The sequence below is a fragment of the Aulonocara stuartgranti genome, assembly GCF_965226115.1.
Source record: "Aulonocara stuartgranti genome assembly, chromosome: 11".
In the NCBI taxonomy this organism is placed as follows: Eukaryota; Metazoa; Chordata; class Actinopteri; order Cichliformes; family Cichlidae; genus Aulonocara; species Aulonocara stuartgranti.
Genome location: NC_138947.1, coordinates 25,478,301 through 25,496,384, shown reverse-complemented (window position 1 = coordinate 25,496,384; position 18,084 = coordinate 25,478,301). Strand labels below are relative to the sequence as shown.

The 18,084-nt window shown below is 40.6% G+C and overlaps 1 protein-coding gene across 5 annotated transcripts in view; it reads left to right on the top strand.

Moving 5' to 3' along the window:
• Positions 1–18,084, top strand: part of LOC309717931 (RNA-binding motif, single-stranded-interacting protein 3-like) — a 162,899-nt gene that overhangs the window by 42,958 nt on the left and 101,857 nt on the right. The window lies entirely within an intron of this gene.

Here is an 18,084-nt window from a genome sequence, read left to right as displayed (position 1 = left end):
CACACACACCTTTGTTGGGTCACGTTCCTAAGTCTGTGCATCAGGATCCAAAGAGTGATTGTGGCATATCTCAGGCGATCATTCTTGCCTGTGTTTTACAAAACCAGCAAACACTGAATGACGGTAAAACGAGCATCAGTGTATATATGCTGGGATTGTCTTGGAACAGAGCGTGCTAAATAGCACTCTGTCCCTTGTTCCCCCATCTGCCTTTAAGCTGGGAGATATTGATGTCACTCAACTGGATTTTTTTTCCTTTTCCAGCTGCGCTGAGTGCTTGACCCTCTCCTCCCTTCTCTGACCCCACCAGCTCCAAGTTCAAGTTCAGGGCAGGAGGCCCATCCTTCCCTCAATCCTTATATTCCCCCCTACTTTGTCCCCCAACCCCCACCACCCTGAGAACTCCACCCTGTACCCCTCCCTTCTCTGGCAGTCCCTAGTCCATGCAACTCACCCATTATGATATGTTGTAGAAATGATTGATGGAACCTGATTTACTTCTCGGATTACCTAGAATGCAGAAAAACAAGCTCAGTTTATTTATTTTTTCCCTCCGCTTTGTCAGTTTGATCCCAGTATTCTCGCGCTCGCATAGAATGCATACACAGAGCATCTTGATAAATTCATTTCACACATGCACGCACTGACATGTACTGGTTCTTCTACCACCGAGAAGGCAGAAAATGGGTTACGAAGGGCCTGATCGATAGCTCCTGCATCATATCACCCGCCATTCCCTCTGTCTGCTCTGATTCGTGTGTGTGTGTGTGTGTGTGTGTGTGTGTGTGTGTGTGTGTGTGTGTGTGTGTGTGTGTGTGTGTGCGACTGTCTTTTTTTTTTTTTTTTTTTCTTTCTTTTGTCATGATAGTAAATATGAGGAGTTGGCAGGTTTGCTGCAATATTTAGTAAATATGTACATGTCAGTGGGCAAGAGCGATGGTGAGAGAGGCAATGAAAAAGTGTGGGAGTAGAATGCTATGAGAATAGAGAGATCATGTTACTGGTGGACAGAGTGTGGGAAGAACAGGTAAGAAAATTATTGCTCGGCTGTTAAAAATATGTTGAACTGTGAGCCAAGCAAAAACTGCACAGTGCGATTGCAGGCCAACAGCAACACGTTTATGTGGAGTTCCAGACGCTGTTGGTCGAATTACCCTCCCAATTACCGCTTTCCTGCGCTCATTCTCAGTAAGCATCTAGAGAAGTCTTGATGCAGGTTATAGAGGATTTACCTTAAAATACCCAAATGACTCTCTTACTAACAAAATAAAAAGCAAAAGTGCAAGTGTCCATTTGAGCACAAAATATTGACCACAAAGAATAGAGACTTTAAAAATTTTCTAGTGTTTCTCTTGCGTCTCAAAGATCACAAGTGCGTGTTGGTCTGCTTTCATTTTGTAAATTGAAATGGTTCCACATGGAAGACTTTTTTCACTGCTCGTTAACTTTTATATTGCATGCCTCACTGCAACAAGTTGTGGACAATTACTATACAGCTCAAAGCTGGTGGAGTCCACTAAACAATTAAACTTTTTGAGGCTCTGTATAACTGAAACTGATCAACCAAAACATGTCTTAACTAGCCAAAGTATCAACTTTGAATTATCTGGTTGATCAGTATACTAATGCAGGGATGGGTAGATTTTGTTCATGTTCACATGTTGGGCACATGAACTCTAAGAAAAGGGTCATCTCACAATGACTAAAAGGTATTGTAGTCCAAGGCTTCAATACTTCCAGTTTTAGCAGCTATTTGGCTTCACCATATGAAGTCTAAGATTTTTTTCCTATTTAATTAAGGGATGCGTTTACAGATGACACATGCAGATTGTATTTGCAGCGTGTCGACATTACCCACTTATCTGCTGATCTCAGTGCTGCACACATTCACATCTGGGATCTGTCTGATGTTTTTAAGAGCGTGCTCAAGACGAACAAACAGAAGCTGAGAACTGTTTGTTAATGCACATCTGTGATTTGCTTGTAATAAACGTCTTCAATGATAAGCGCGCCTTTCTGTTTGCTAATTTGCACCAGAAAATTCACGTCTGCTAGTAGAGAATATGAAACATGTTGTTTTTAATTTTCCTTTTAATGGAAGAAACTTAAAGGCTATAGATGGTAATTGTCTCTTGGCACTCTTGTTTATTTTTTTTCTTAAACCGGATGGGGGGGAACAAATTATTGAATTTATCATCTTAACAAACCTTTTTTTTTTTTGTCAGAATGAGTTTTTGACAGTGTTCATTTTGTGTTTAAATGCTGTGCATTTACGCTTGTTGTTATGATTGAAGAAAATTCACGTTGAACTTAAAAGATTACTTTTTAAATTCTGTGCCGATATCTAGCATATCTGTAAATCTGGAGCCATCAAAATAAAACTGACTGTGATTTGTTGCTTTATTACACCGTACTATGCTGCATGAACACGTAGGTTAGATTAACTTCAACACTTGATGCATGCCCGTTTTACGTGTACAGATGTCACTGTGTCACACTGCTGTGGCTTGTTCTATTATTTATCTCAGTCAGTTCAAGGTCATCTCATTTCTCACAAGTATTTGCAACAGGCATCTGACTGAAACCATCACTTCATTCCTCACACTCCATCCCTCTCTTCCACCAGACCTCTCTCTGCTCTCAAGGTCATATCAAATTGGATCCTTCCTACCCCAGAGTACACTCGCACTGCAAGCACAGCTGAAAGGGTGTGTGTTCACGTATGCATTCATAGACAAATAAAACCAGTATCCGTGACTGTACATGAGCCTGCAACTTTGTCAATTCATGTATGAGCGTGAACTGAATTTATTTGCTCACTTTTGTGTGGATAAGTGTGGGCGTGTTATCCTGTGTGAGGTAAAGTGACTCTCTCTGTGTGTGTGTGTGTGTGTGTGTGTGTGTGTGGCCTCTGAACAATGAGTCGTCCCCCCCCCCCCCCCGTGGCTGACCCCTTTTCAGTGCAGCTTGCTGTCATTAAAGCCCCCCATGTCCCAGAAGAACAGTCTCCTTAGAGTGTGCGTGCCCGCACGTCTAACTCTCCATAGAAGTTCAGGCTTAGTTATGAGTCTATATGGACCTTGACAAAAGCCTTGTGTTGGATCGGCTCTTCTACTCTGACTTATATCGGGCAGGGGTAGAGGATTGTTGGGTGGAAATGTAGCCGTGCAGGTATTTTTCTGGCTTCTTTCCTTTGTGTGCAGAGAGACTAAACTGGTAGTATGTGTAGTATGTATTGTGTGCTCTCTTCGTTACTTTCTCCTAATTTACAGATATCTTTTTCCGTTTCTTCCCCTCTTTTTTTTTTTTTTCCCTCCTACTTTTGCTAACTGATCTGATAGGCCTCTTATTAATCTTGATTCCAGCAAGAGGAGCTTCTCCCTTTCTGAAAATCAATTGCGCGTGTGTGTGTGTGTGTGTGTGTGTGTGTACACATGAAGTTTGCCTTCGCTGCCCTGCAGTACTAGTCTTTAAACCTACACACTTCCTCACTGTCATTAACACACATGCACCACCTTCACATAGAGGCAGTTATGAAATGGCTGGCTTAAACTAACAACGGGGCAGATGATGGCTGTTAAACGGAAATTTACTCTTGCTCTGCTTCCATAATGGGCTATAGGTACAGTTGGTGTACATTAGCAGGGTGTGGGGAGTGATAGCATGGCCTCTTGCGTGAGCCCAGTGGCCCTTAATCATGGCTGTAAGAGGGTGTGAGGGGATCAGGGTGAGGGTTAATGCACAAGTGCAGCTGCACTGTTAGATTCTGTGTGATTTGTTAAAATTTAACCTGTGTGTGTGTGTGTGTGTGTTGTTGCTGCTGCTGCTGCTGCTGGAGGGACTAAAGCTCAAATCTGCCATTCTTGAATATGAGCAATGTTTTGGATTTTTCTGATTGCGCTTGTGAGCTGGTTTCATTTGCTTTATTTTCTATGCTTGTTGTATTGCTTAATAGTTACAATTATTTAATGAAAGGATTTTTTTTTTTTTTTTAAAGAAATGAAGACTGCAAAAATCCCTAACAAAATGTGCAAAGTATTTTAGCTTGTTATTATTGCTGTAATTTCCTGTGTGTTTTCCTTAGGTTGTGGTGGTGTCACTGCAAATTTAGCAAAAACAACAAACTGAAATCTCTCCTGTTTGAGAAGAGGAAACATGGCATTCATGACACACGACTTTTAGTTTTGACAAGGCAAATTTTCTTAACTTCGTGTTACATACCTTTTAATCTGTTACAGTGTAACAATATTAAATTAGCTCTATAACCTGATGGAGAAAGGCAAGGATTTCTTAAATCAATCAAGATGAAGTGCAGGCTTTCAGCTTTAATTCAAATAGTTTACATCAACCTTTGAGGAATTACACCCATTTTTACACACAGGCCCCAATTTTAGAGGCTCAAAAGAAACTCAACAAACTAATATCATTTTAAAAGTAAGATTCTTTCTAATACTTGGATGAAAATCCTTTCCAGACAATGACTGCCTGAAGTCTAGAACCCACAGATATCACCAAATTGTCTGTTTCCTCCCTTAATATGCTGCAAGGCCTTTTAATGCATCCACCTGCAGTTGCTGCTTGTCTTTTTCCCTTCAGTTTTGGATTTAATCGTAGAAAAGCATGCCCTGTTGGGTTGAGATCAGGCGACTGACTTGGCCATTGAACAATATCCCATTTCCTTTACCTTGAGAAACTCTTGGGTTGCTTTTGCAGAATGCTTTGGGTCATTATTTGTACTGCTCGATCTGGCTCAGGAGGTAGAGAAGGTCGTCTATTATTCGGGAGGTTGGTGGTTTAATGTCTGGTATCCTTAGGCAAGACTGAACAAGTTCATCCTGATGCCTTCATCAGAGTCTAATTATTGGATAGAAAACACTTAGGCATAGAAAAAAGTGCTTGCATGAATGGGTGACTGAGGCTTGTATGCAGTAGAGTAGGAAAGCGCTATATAACAACCAGTCCTTTTATATTTACAGTGTTCTATTATTTTTGCAATATTTGGCTGAACACAAGAGTGCAGCCCCGTTTGCTATCATCAGTTACCAGTATACAGTTAGTGGCCTGGTTCAACTGGCAGCTATACATGTCAATGCCCCATAACACTGTCTCCACCGTCTTTGACAGTTCATCATCCAAAGCATATCATTGTTTCTGTCCTTGTCCATATCAGTCTTCCCATCATTCGCTTCTCGTGTTGCAAGTAAATTTAGATTTTAGTTTTTTTTTTTCTCTTTTAGTCTCCAGTCCTTAAGATCGAATGCATTAGCCAGCTATCTATGATAATTGTTAAATGGCAGGCTTCTTCTGCCCACGAAACTGATTGTCATTCATTGTTCAGTTAATTGTGAGTCTTTGGTGGTGTGCAGAAGCAAAACCACAAAATAATTGTGCATTCCAACAATTTATGGACCTAACTTTTTACCTGCACACTTCCAAATATAAGCCAGCACTCTTGCTTGTCTTCAGTTAAAATGCAGAAACTTTCGAGTCTTTCTCAGCTCCCCAATGTTTTCATTTTGCTCATCTTTTTCGTGTATAGCTGTTTGACTACGCAAATGATTTTTGTCTCCGTATGCATGAATTTGCTAGTGAACTTTGATCTTTATCCATCATGCCTCTCTAACTATAGCAGCTATTCATTTTTTTTTTTTTTTAAATTTTAATCTTTGCAGCTTGTGGTGATGATTGACTGAGGATGTGAATCTTTGATGATAATCACTAAGAGGGAGATAAGAGAGGCTAACAGGAAAAAAAAGTCATATTATCAACCAGCTAATCATTAGTTTGCTGCAGATCAGTGTGCTAATATGCTCAGCGGCACACAAGGAGCTTTAATTAGGATAATGAGAAACAGCATTTAGTTGATATCAAAGTAATGACACATGCGGACATGCCTGGACATCTAAATAGAATATTTTGTCCCTTCAAAAATGAGCTTTTCACATTCAATTACTCCCCATTATGCGTTAGATAAATGTGGTCAGTAGTTGGCTTTGTTGTGATGAGTAAACCTCATAAAGGAAGGAGGGAAACGGAGCACACAAAACATGCCTGACCTCTTTTCGGCTTAGCTCGCTGTCATTAAAACACCCTGCATTGTGTAAACACAAAGAGAACATTAAAAATTTGATTAACTCATTCACCCATCATCCATTTCACATAACCTTCCCCCTTCTTTCCTCGTCTCCTCCCGAGCTTCTGTTCCTCCTCTTGTCAAATATAAAGTACTTCGTCTTAGCAGAAACAGCCGCCATAAATTATGCAGCACACATCTCACACACACAGAGACGCTGAAAAGTGTGTGTTTAGTGTGCAAAGTAAACAGAGGGTATAAGCTTTATAGCCTTGCATGCAATTCTGCTCATGCCCTGTTTCTTCTCACACATCTGCCTGCCTGCATCAGTTGTAGTTTTACAACCGGCAGTATTATTATGTGCATGTTGTTTAAAGACCCAGCTATTCTGTTTAGATTTCAACTCTGATCTCCATAGCATCGCATGCCAATGAAGAGAAGAGAGAATGGCCTTATGTTGCCGCCTTCTACTCTCCCTCCTTTTTTTTTTTTTTTTTTTTTTTTTTTTTTTCCCTCTCTCTCGCTTTTCCAGCCCCTATCCCACTGTGTTCTGGGCTCTCTCTCTCCCCTTTCCTCTCTCCTACCATCTGTTCAGTTTGCTGGGCCTGGGTAGTTTTTACTGCTTAAAAGGGACTCTCCTAACCACCCATATATGTCCATTTATTATTCTCCGTGGGCTGTTCTATTCTTGTCCCAGTACAGTAGTGGTTGCTGACCATTGCCTTACTATGTTAAATAGGAATGAAAAAGCTTCAGTGGGTCAGCTCATGCACAGAGGGGTGAGAGAAGCTCACCCCTGCCAGTTTTGTAATAGAAAAATATGTGCAGGAGGGAAGGAGAAGGCAGGATAGAGGCAAAAAAGGGATGTGAAGGAGACATATCAAAAAGAGAACAGATGGCTGTAGCAAAAATAATTCAAAAGAAGAAAAAGAAGAGATAACGATCCAAAGGGAAATAAAGAGCGACGCTGTGAAGGAGACAGGAGTTGCAGGCTCAGTCAGGGAATAATGGTGCTGCTGCATTTTTAATAGTTGGCCACTTTGTAGCGACCCTTGTCTAATGGATTCTCTGCCTCTTAAAAGCTCCTGTCAGAGCCCTCTACCTCTAACGGTTACACAACGGAAATTACTGAAGGCTCCAACAGTCCCCAACACTTCCTGATAGAATAATAATATTGTCTGGCATCAAACATAATTCCAGTCCACAGATTTTTTTTTTTTTTTTTTTTTTTTTTTGGGGGGGGAAAATGTTCCGAGTTAAATTTACTTGCAGGAAGCAGAAACTAAAACACTGAGGGCTTAAGAAATGTCCAAGACTCGCACTGATATTACAACTCTTTGAGACGAACAGCTCTGGCCGTCACTTTGCTTCCTTTTAGAACACCGCTAAGTGCCTGACAAAGACTTTATTGGTGAGGTGAAAAGGGAGAGACACAGAGCACAACCTCTAGCTGTTAGCTATTTTAAGTGTGTGTGTGTGTGATTCAGTGTACAGACTATGGCCCCTGGCCATGAGCCTGATCTAGTTTGTAGAGATGGTAGATACTGTTCAGGTCTTCACAAATTACAGTGGGACAGCTCCAGATTTGCATTTTATGGCTTGTGGCCTAGAAACCTACTGTAAATACAGAATGTTAATAATCCTTAACGGTTTGTGAACAGATGGAAGGCTAAGAAATATGTGTAAAAAGGAAAACTTTTAAATACTTTGGTTAACATAATTTTGTTTTTCATAGAAAGAATTTCAGTTTTTGCAGTGGTCAGTCAAATGCCAAGTGTTTCAGTCAGAGCTAAAATAATACCATGTGTTGTGTTTTAAAGATTCTTGTAGAGCATTTAGTTGACTGGTCAAGAGGCATTACATCAGTGCCCCTAAAGTACATTTGGTGGAAATATGATCACCATCATTTCTGAGGTGAAAAGTTTAAGACCTTAAAAACTGCTAATGGGAAAAAAAAGTGAGTTATGAAAGAATCCTGGACACTTTGGTGTAAACCTTCAGCCAACCTGCACAAATTGGAGGAGAGCAATAACAGCATGACTTTGAACTGCAAACTAACTTGGCTTAGTCTCAGAAGTAGAAATATTAACTTTTATTTTGAAGACCAAGTAAAGTACAGTGTTGTGGCTTCATTGCTTCATCTGGAAAAGAAGAGGGAGATCTGCAACCTCAACAAAATTTATATGGGGATCTAATGCTTCAGAGGTGCTGTCGGAGGGAGGACATGGTACCTAGTACTTTAGCCACAACTAACATATTAGGGTGCTGCTACTTTGCTAATTCAAGATCATTTGTATGCCTTGGCATAAGATGAATGGGAAAAGCTTAAAACACTGCAACATATTCAGTATCCTTAAAAGTTGCATGCAGGAACATCTGACAAATAACACATTAAAAGATTTTTCTAGCTATCTGAAATTGGTTATTCTTCCTGTTTTCATGTCAAAGCAAGAAAATCATTCAAATTATAATTTTTTTGTATTTCACAAAATATTATGAAACTTACAGCACAGTTGTGGTTCTCTTTGGCATTCAACCTACATCCTCCTGCCTATGATCAAATCACAGCTGTACATTCAGTACAAGAGCACTCCCTTGTGATATTGTTTAATCAGTCTGGCTTCTGATTTAGAAGCGTCCTGTGATTCTCAGTACAACTGATTATATATCTAGGATTTTATGTAAGTTGGCAGAAGCCTTCAACTTAACAACTGTGTGTGAGATAAATGCATTTTTGGAAAACTGGCCAAAATTGTTGGACTCATAAATATAATAAATGTAATGACCAACAATGTTTGTTTGTTTTTTTTTATGATAAACTTTCAGATTTGTGCAGAACTCCAGTCTGCGTTGCTCATCTTGAGCTCTCTCTATATATCGCTGCACATGTAAAACTTTTCCTCTAATTATTTGTATTTTCGGCTAAGAAAATAGTTTTTAGTTGCCACTTCTTGTTTGCCAGTAGAGCCACAAAATATACTACGAAATACACATTGAATCTATGAAGCAAAACATTCAGTTGTGATCATTGTGCTGTTTTTGTTGATAAACACAATCAGATTTCATTAAAATACTTTGTATGAAAAAGTGCATTTTTGGTCAGGACTGTAGTTAAGAATATAACTCTATAACAAACAGACATTATTTGCATGTATGGTGTGCATATAATCTTATAATCAATATCGGGGTTTGGTTTTCTTAATCATGTTTTCCATTTACTGTGTGTGCTCCCCGATGGAAATGCAGCAGGGTAGGTTTGTGCATTGGTGGATGTGTGATCTCTACACTAGGGACCAGATAGATAATTGAAAGATGGGCCTATGGGATTTTCCCCATGTGGTGTTCTTTGGCACTTCCTTCTTTACATCTCCCTTTTTTGTCTCTCCCCCCCCCCCCCCCCCCCCCCCCCAATTGCCCCTCATCTCTTTCTATCTCATGCGGTTTCAGGATAGTGCTGGCTGTTCAGAGGAGAATTTCCCCCTGTAAAATTCCATACATAGTTATGAGTCATTGCATTTTGTTAAAGATGTAGCAGTGGTATTTCCCTTTCCTTCTCTTGAATACATGAAATCAGCAGTTGTGCTAGAGTAGTCATAGCTGTTGTACTTTGTTTAAAAAAAAAAAAAAAAAGAGGAAGAATGCGAAAAATCTGCATACAATATCATGGAAGAACCTCTTGACTTCTGGGCATGAATAGCTAATAATTAAAACCGTAAGTTGTAGAACTATGACCTTGATGTCAATTTGTACTGAAAATCTTCTCCCCACCCACTTTACCTGCTTGTCTCATATCTCTCATATTTCAAAAAGCTCAAAGCTTTCCAGTGTTGCGTAGAGGTTACTGGAGTATGACTGACTGGCGATGCTGTCCAATCATGTACGATAAATCCCTCCAGAGTTGTGGTGAGTCAAAACCAACTAAATAGGTGCCAGGAGTGAGACCCCTGCAAAAACTGTGCATTAACTAGAAATCCAGCTTAAGATGTGCACAGGTTGGGGGGTGGAAAATCCTAGAGCTCAGTATATCCCACAAATTTTCTTTGCTAACACCTATGGTAAACTTTAAAACACACATTAAGGTTATACCCCACAACATAAGACCTCAGTATTTAGAGATTTCTCAAGTCTTTTCTGGGCCAAATAACTGCAGACTGATGGGATTTTGAGTGTGTATTTCTGTTTGAAACTTTCGTTTGTGTATGCTGGAAAGTAATGTGCATATGGAATGAAAGTTTCACTTTTCACTGCATTAAAGTGTGCTTTCAATGTGCAGTCAGTCTCTTCATAATGGCTGCTTCCCACTGATACCATTTCAGTCCTGGTCACTTTTAGATTGCTTGCAAAAACATTGGTTTTTTGTATCCAGAAGAAAAATGGATCGTCTCAAAGTGGGAACAAAGTCTGGTGCTCAACCTCTGTACATTTTCTTTCTTTGTTTGAGAGGAATTTTTAAAGAAACAGAGTTTAACTCCATAAAACTGCCACAGTGTTTGCCCTTGCAGACAGTTTAGCTGGGTTACAGACACACTCTTGTCCCTGAGCCAGAGGTGGCTGGCCAGAACAAACATCTCCTATTCCCTGTTAATGAAATCCTGAATAAAATTCTCCCTCCTCAGCTTGCCCCAAATACCCCCCCCCCCCCACCCCACCCCCACCCCCATGTACACACACACAATTGCACAAGTACAAATAGAGACACCCTCTATCTACAGTTCTGGTACACTTTCACACATAAAACCATGTACTGAACCCCTATAGCCACACTCCTAGTCAGGGACTATCCTGTGAAAACACTTCTTTAGTTGGACCCCAGTCAAATTACTTTTTGGACCTCTTGTGCTTTTATCAGAGCTGTCTGTGTGGGGGGAGGAGTGGTATACATGTGAATGCAGTCCAAATATAGGCTGATGCTGATTGCAGAGTTAGTCCAAGTGAATGCCTACTAATGACACTTGGAAGTTTGTATTTCACAGAATTTGTGTGTTAGAAATTCTGTGTTGCCTATATGCCAGTCATTTTCTAAAGATAAAAAGAGCAAATCGCCAAGTTGTGTTGCCTGCTGGAAAGCTGGGTTGAGGTTTATGAAAAATGAATTTGACATTTACAAATAGCAGGCATGGATATGAAGAACACGGCTAAAGCCCCCAATCCAGTAGGCTTTTGGAAACGTTATACTAGCAGTCAGCATATAGTCATCCTTTTGTTTACAGGGGTACCAACTTACTGCCTGGGCAATGGCCAGCTCACTCGGCTGAGCACAGATTGTTAGGCTACATTCAGCTTTTATTCATTCACACTGCAGCATCTCCTCGGAGACTACCAGCCTTTTTCAAAGTTGTGCTAGAGTCTGCTGTAAGTATGTTTTGGTGTGTGACTTGAAGAGTGTGTGAGCATGCGCATGCACAGGAGTGTGCCTTTGTGTGATGTGTTTTCCTGCTTGTGCCTGAGACACAGAGAGATGAGGCGAGTGTGCCAAAGTGAAAGATAAACAGACTAACGATGAAGGAGGAGAAGTCAAGTGTGCGCCTGTGTGCACGTGCACATGCGTAGTGGATGTGTCGAGGATGCAAACTAGCTTTGTAGCTCTCAGTGAAGTGTTGATTTAAGTGGAAGTGGAGGGAGGAGATGGGATAAAAGGCCTGACTAGATTAGGCTGGCACACACTACTGAGGCGTGTTGTACTGCCTGGCCTTTCAGCGCACTCTGAGCGCGTGCATACGCGCCTGAGAGACGCGTTCTTGTGTGACAATGTTGGAATCGGGTTTGTGCGTGTGACTGTTGGACGCACTTGCTCTGGTGCTGATATCGGTGCTGCTGTACAATAAAGCAGCAGATTAGCCAAGCCACCAGAGCCGCTAGAACAGCACTGAGAACACTAATCATTGTTCTGGCATCTAGCAATACTCTTTGCTGTACATTGTTTGTTACCACAGAGAAGTGGCATTGTGAAGATGAGGTATGGAGGTTTTACAGTGTCAGCCACAGTGTGTACCAGATTCTTTATCTCGGTGAAGATGGGAGGTAGATTACAGCTAATGCAGCTGTTTATTTCTTTAAAAGTACTTACAACCTTTCAGTTCCTGCCAGTACTGAGGCCAAAATACTACATATTCAAGCACCCCTATCCAGGCAGCCCTTAAAGAGTATCCAACCATAATAGTTCTTTGAGTAAGGCTTGCAGAACTGTCTCTCTGAGAGTGGGAGAGTGATGTCTGAGGGTTAAAAATAACTTTTAAAGTGGTTTCAAATGCTTGAGGTGAGGTTATTTTAACTTGAACAGACAACCTAGCCGCTTCAAAACGCTGCTTTTTTTTTCTTTTTTCTTTGGAAGTCTTCTGCCTTTTACTGACTTTCTTTTTAACATTTCTGTTACATTCTGCAGCTGTTCAGGCAAGATGTAAGGGTTGCTTATAGGTGTTATTTGTGCAGTGCAGTTTCAGCTATTGAGACATTAACAAATACATGCTAACAAAACACTTGAATGAGTACCTGTCTATGGTTTGTCACATTTGGCAGCAGCAACCTGAGCGTAAATTGAAGATGCTGCTAAATAAGGGTTTATACAAATGTAGTTATTGCTTCTGTTCACAGTAAGTAAACAGTGAACTGTCAGAGGCAAGAAAAAGGGGGGAAAAATTTGTGAATTCCACACAAGCATGCTGTCATTTGTGCTGAACCATTGGAGGAGACAGGGACATTTGTCTGCTACATGTGGTACAAGAGCAATCTGCATTTTTCATTGATTTAACTTCCTGCATAAATAATTAAGAGCCTGAGAGGCAGTATCTTCATGTACTGTACATTTTCATCTTTATATATGCACAATCAATTTGTCTGGCTAAGTAGAAAGTGCATGGTTGATGGGTGCTTTTACAGGGTTAGTATGAACATGCGTCTAATTCTATGGAGCCCATTTTGACATTCATTAAAATGTACTTTGTGCATTTAGGATGTTTGGCATGCAGTACATACTGCTGAACATCATTAGGAGAATTCTCTTATCAGAGCTTGACATTGTTGTTGGACTCATGCTGACTTTGAACTGACCTGTGACTTAGGACTGACTCAGTCTCCCGATGCTGAATTTCACAGAACTTTACCAAATTTCCAAATCAATGCTAATATTGAACTTTATGGTGTGTATTCATTTGAATTAATAAGTGCTGTAACATTATTGACTTATTGACATCAAGAGAAGATTCATTGTCCTGGTATAGTGCCCACCATAATGATTGGGACAAACAATTTCTGTAGTTTTGCCATTTTGTACTTTTGCTTTTGCACATTACCACAGCAACATGTAAATCAATATATGATCAGAGTGCAGACTTTTAGCGTTACTTCAGTGGGTTTCAAATTTTTTATTTTTTTTTTCGTACAAACTGCTTAAGAATTACAGCCATTTTTCTTCAGTCCCACATTTCCAGAGGTTCAAAATTAATTGGACAATTGACTGACAAACAGTTCTACAGCAAGGTGAGGCCCGCTCCCTTGCTGTTTCATGTGAAATGAAGCAGACACAATATCTGAAGTTGAGTCAAAGTAGTGAGTTTGTATTTTTATAGCTCTCACTGTTATGTTAAATATGAGACCCATAGAGATGGCAGTGAAAGTGAGAGAATCTCTAAACCCAAACAAACCTATCACAGAGAAATGGGAGGAGGCAGGTGTATCACCGTCAAAGTCGAGACGGCTTTCTGAATGGAAACGGAAAGTATGTACAAAAAGTTACAAAACACTGAATATACTCAAGAACACTAGATTTGGCCACAAAACATCTAAAACGCCTGCAAAGTACAGAAAAAGTCTGTGGAAAGATGAAACAAAGATTAACTTGAAACTGCTTACGATTCAAAGCAATGCCACATTATCTGCTAAACATCGTGGATGTAACATGGGTATGGGTATAATGCCTGCCAGTCACTAGTGTTTATTAAAGATGTGATTGCTAATAGAAATAGCAGGATAAATCTTTAAGGCTATACTCTCTCCTCAGATTTAGCCTAATGCCACAAAACTGACTGGACAGTGGGTCATTTACAGTACACTGTGAAGCAAGGCAAAGAAATGAGAGATTCTTCTATGGCCTAGTCATTCGCCTGATCTCTATTCAGTAAAGGATGTTTTAAAAACAAAACTGAATGCAAAAAGACAACAAACAAGCAGAAACTGAAAGTGGCTGCAGTAAAGTGAAGCTTGGGATCAAAAGCAGCATTTATTGGTGTCCATGGATTGCAGGCTTCAGGCAGACACCGGCTGCAAAGGAGTTTCATCCAAGTATTAAAATCTTTACATTTATTTTATTTTCATTTTGAGCCTTTGAAAGGAGAACTGTGTATAAAAATGACTTTAATTCCTAAACAGTCCAACAAAAATTTTGTGAAACCTCTTGAATTAAAGATTACAGTCTGCACTTGAGTCACACATTCATTGTTTGTACACAAACAATGAATGTGGATTGTAAATCTGAGGCAAAACTAAGTCTTTACACAGGACACTGCATATAGAAACAATTACTATTTTAGTTTAGGAACCGTTTTTATGGTTTTTATTCAAGTTTTTTTCCCCACAGCAACATTAATAGCACATAAATATTACTTATTTAGTCCTTGCAACAATTTTGTAAAATTATAGCCATCAGACCCCCAACTACCATTATGATTAAAATCAAAGGCCTATGCGTGCACACAGGATTAAATGAGACTGATAGCAAGTAGTTTAATGTAAAATCTCACACTCCTCAGTTACACACAGAGACACACAGAGAAAGTGTCAGCCCCTAGATTAGATGCAGTGGAGACTCTACGTATATCAGGAGGAGCTTTCAGTGCACTGCAGATAATACTAACTGTAGCACTCTTACCAATACCAACCCTAGAATTATCCTCTCAGCGGAGGTCTCAGAGTCCTCTCTGTCTCTCTCAAGAAGAAATCAATGATGTGTGGGACACTCAGGCAGTACAGTGGGGGACCCACCTGCATGCAAGGCATACAATAATTCCAGATTAGTCTCTTCTTGGTACAGAATAAGAAGATAATACAGTTGTAAGCTGCTGATATTGTTTTCAGTCTGAAAGATTTAACAAGCAGAATGTTTTTCTTTTTAAAGATAGTTTAGAGTGCTTCCTATTATTAAAAAATAATAAAAAATCACACTGATGAATTCATGCACTTAGGCAAAGTGGATTAAATACGAAGCATACAGAGGTGAAACTGCTACCAATCCTCTTGCACTGCAGTAAGTTCATCCAAAAGATTATTTTCAAAAAGTCACTGTATTCCAGTCATGGATATTTCTTTTTACACGGCACAGTGACTGACTGCATACTAAGGAACAGACCTGCTTATAAGGATGGGTGGGTTAAGTTAAGACCTTAGGAGCATACTGCAGTGATACAGTTGGTAGGTGTCCTGCTATGAATTTTAGGGTCTTCCACAACACATAAGTTGGAATAAGGTCTTTGACTTGTCCAATAGCACATTATCATTCCTGGACATTTCTTTTGGTAGAATAACCTGAGTGCTGAAGTTGTCCTTCTGCTTGGCACTCTCTTTTGGGATTTAGCTAGTGAACAGGTGTCCTGACATTTTGATTCAGTTTAAAGATAGAATGATGTTATTATGCTTAGATTTTTTTTCTTTCCTCAAACAGAATGCGCCTCATTTTAAATGAAACAAAATATTGTTCCAACAGCATTCTGGCTGAGCAGTTGCTTTCTGCGTGAAGGTCCCACCCTACCGTAATAAGTGTTCTCACCCCTCAGACTATTACACACTTTGTAGTCAGCGAGTCCTAGCGAGCCTTGAATTTTCTTCATTTGTAATCAATCTGAGGAATTTTGGAGTTTAAACTCAAAGAAGTCTTTCTTGGAAATCTTACAGTGAATTACTTCCTCCAACATGTTGTGAAAATCAGATCTTCGTCATCCTGTTTATTGAAAACAACTGAAATCTCTTTACCGGTTCCTTTTTTCCCTCCTTTTCTTTTAAAGACACTAAAAGACACTAAGACGCTAAAGTGAAAAAGGAGAGTTGTTAGTTCGCCTGGAAGCATGTGGTAGTTTAAACGTCCACAGAGAATTCTGGGTCAAAAACAAAGTTAAAGCAAAACAGCTGAGGAAAAGTGAAGCAAATAATCGGATTAGAGTAAGGAGTGCAAAGGCAAAAATAACCCAGTCAGGGAAAGAAAGAGGGGGGGGGGGGGGGTGTAAAATATGTAGAGCCTATAAGATAATCTTACATGAAGAGAGTTGTTTGGTTTAAAGATCTACTGTCACTCTGGTATAGGAATCTCATTGTGCATCCCTCTGTATTGCCAGTGTACTAGAGTGGTATATGAGACATGTCAGGCGAAAAGCTGAAAGACAGTCCTAGAGAGTTCAAAACATACAATCTGGACTTTACAACAGTCAACCAGAGACATAGTCTAGCTGAATTCCAGATTGAGTGACACACTCAGACAGAAGGAAAATGGGGCTGACAAAAGAGGAGTGGCAAAACAGAGACAAAGCAGTGGAGACAGACTTTTGCTTTCTTCCAAAGTATTGCCACAAGCTGTTGGGCTCAGTCTGCCAACCTAACACAACTTCCCAGCCATAGATAAGCTTCGTGTGCAAGCGCATGTGTCTGTGAGTGTGTGTACATAATTCATAAGCAAAGCCAAATCATGATCTAGAGATTATCATGTCCAGTGGCACAGAAGTAGAGCAAAGAGAGAAAACTATAGATGGACTGGTGGATGGACGGAAAAGTGTTTATAAGGGGAAAACTGCAAGGTTTATAGTACAAAATAATTTATAGGATATATATATATATATATATATATATATATATATATATATATATATATATATAAAAAAAATAAAATAAGAGAGAATAAGAGAACAGCACCACCAAGGCTGGAGACGGAGCAATACTGGAAGAGCATATGGGAGAAGGATGCAACCCATAACGGCAATGCTCAGTGGCTAGAGGATCTGAGGGCTGACCACAGCGACCTCCCTGAACAGGGTCCAGTAACCATCACAGTGGCAGATATCCAAGAAAGGGTCTCCAGTATGAAGAGTTGGACAGCACCAGGGCCCGACATGGTTCACGCCTACTGGCTGAAGAAGCTGACTGCACTCCACGAGCGTCTGGCAGCACAAATGAACCAGCTGCTAGTTAACGAGAGACACCCGGAATGGCTAACTGAAGGCCGGACGGTCCTGATCCCCAAGGACCCCAAGAAGGGACCGGTCCCCTCCAACTACCGACCAATAACCTGCCTCAGTACTACATGGAAGCTCCTGTCAGGCATCATATCGGCTAAGATGAACAGGCACATGGGTCAATACATGAGCGGGACACAGAAAGGAATTGGCAAGAATACCAGAGGCGCAAAACACCAGCTACTGGTAGACAGAACAGTCAGCCGAGACTGCAAGACCAGACTGACCAACCTGTGCACTGCCTGGATTGATTACAAGAAGGCCTATGACTCAATGCCCCACAGCTGGATACTGGAATGCCTAGAATTGTACAAGATCAATGGGACCCTAAGAGCCTTCATCAGGAACTCAATCGGGATGTGGCGTACAACACTAGAGGCCAACTCCAAGCCCATAGCACAAGTCACCATCAAGTGCGGGATCTACCAAGGAGATGCTCTGTCCCCACTGCTGTTCTGCATAGGCCTGAACCCCCTCAGTGAGATCATTAACAAGACTGGCTACGGATACCGACTACAGAACGGAGCAGTTGTCAGCCACCTCCTGTACATGGATGACATCAAGCTGTATGCCAAGAGTGAACGAGACATCGATTCACTGATCCACACTACCAGGCTATACAGCAATGACATTGGAATGTCGTTCGGACTGGAGAAGTGTAGTCGGATGGTAACAAAGAGAGGGAAGGTAGTCAGAACTGAGGGGATTGAACTACCAGAAGGCAACATTGCAGACATAGAGGACAGTTACAAGTACTTGGGGATCCCACAGGCGAATGGGAACCATGAAGAGGCCGCTAGA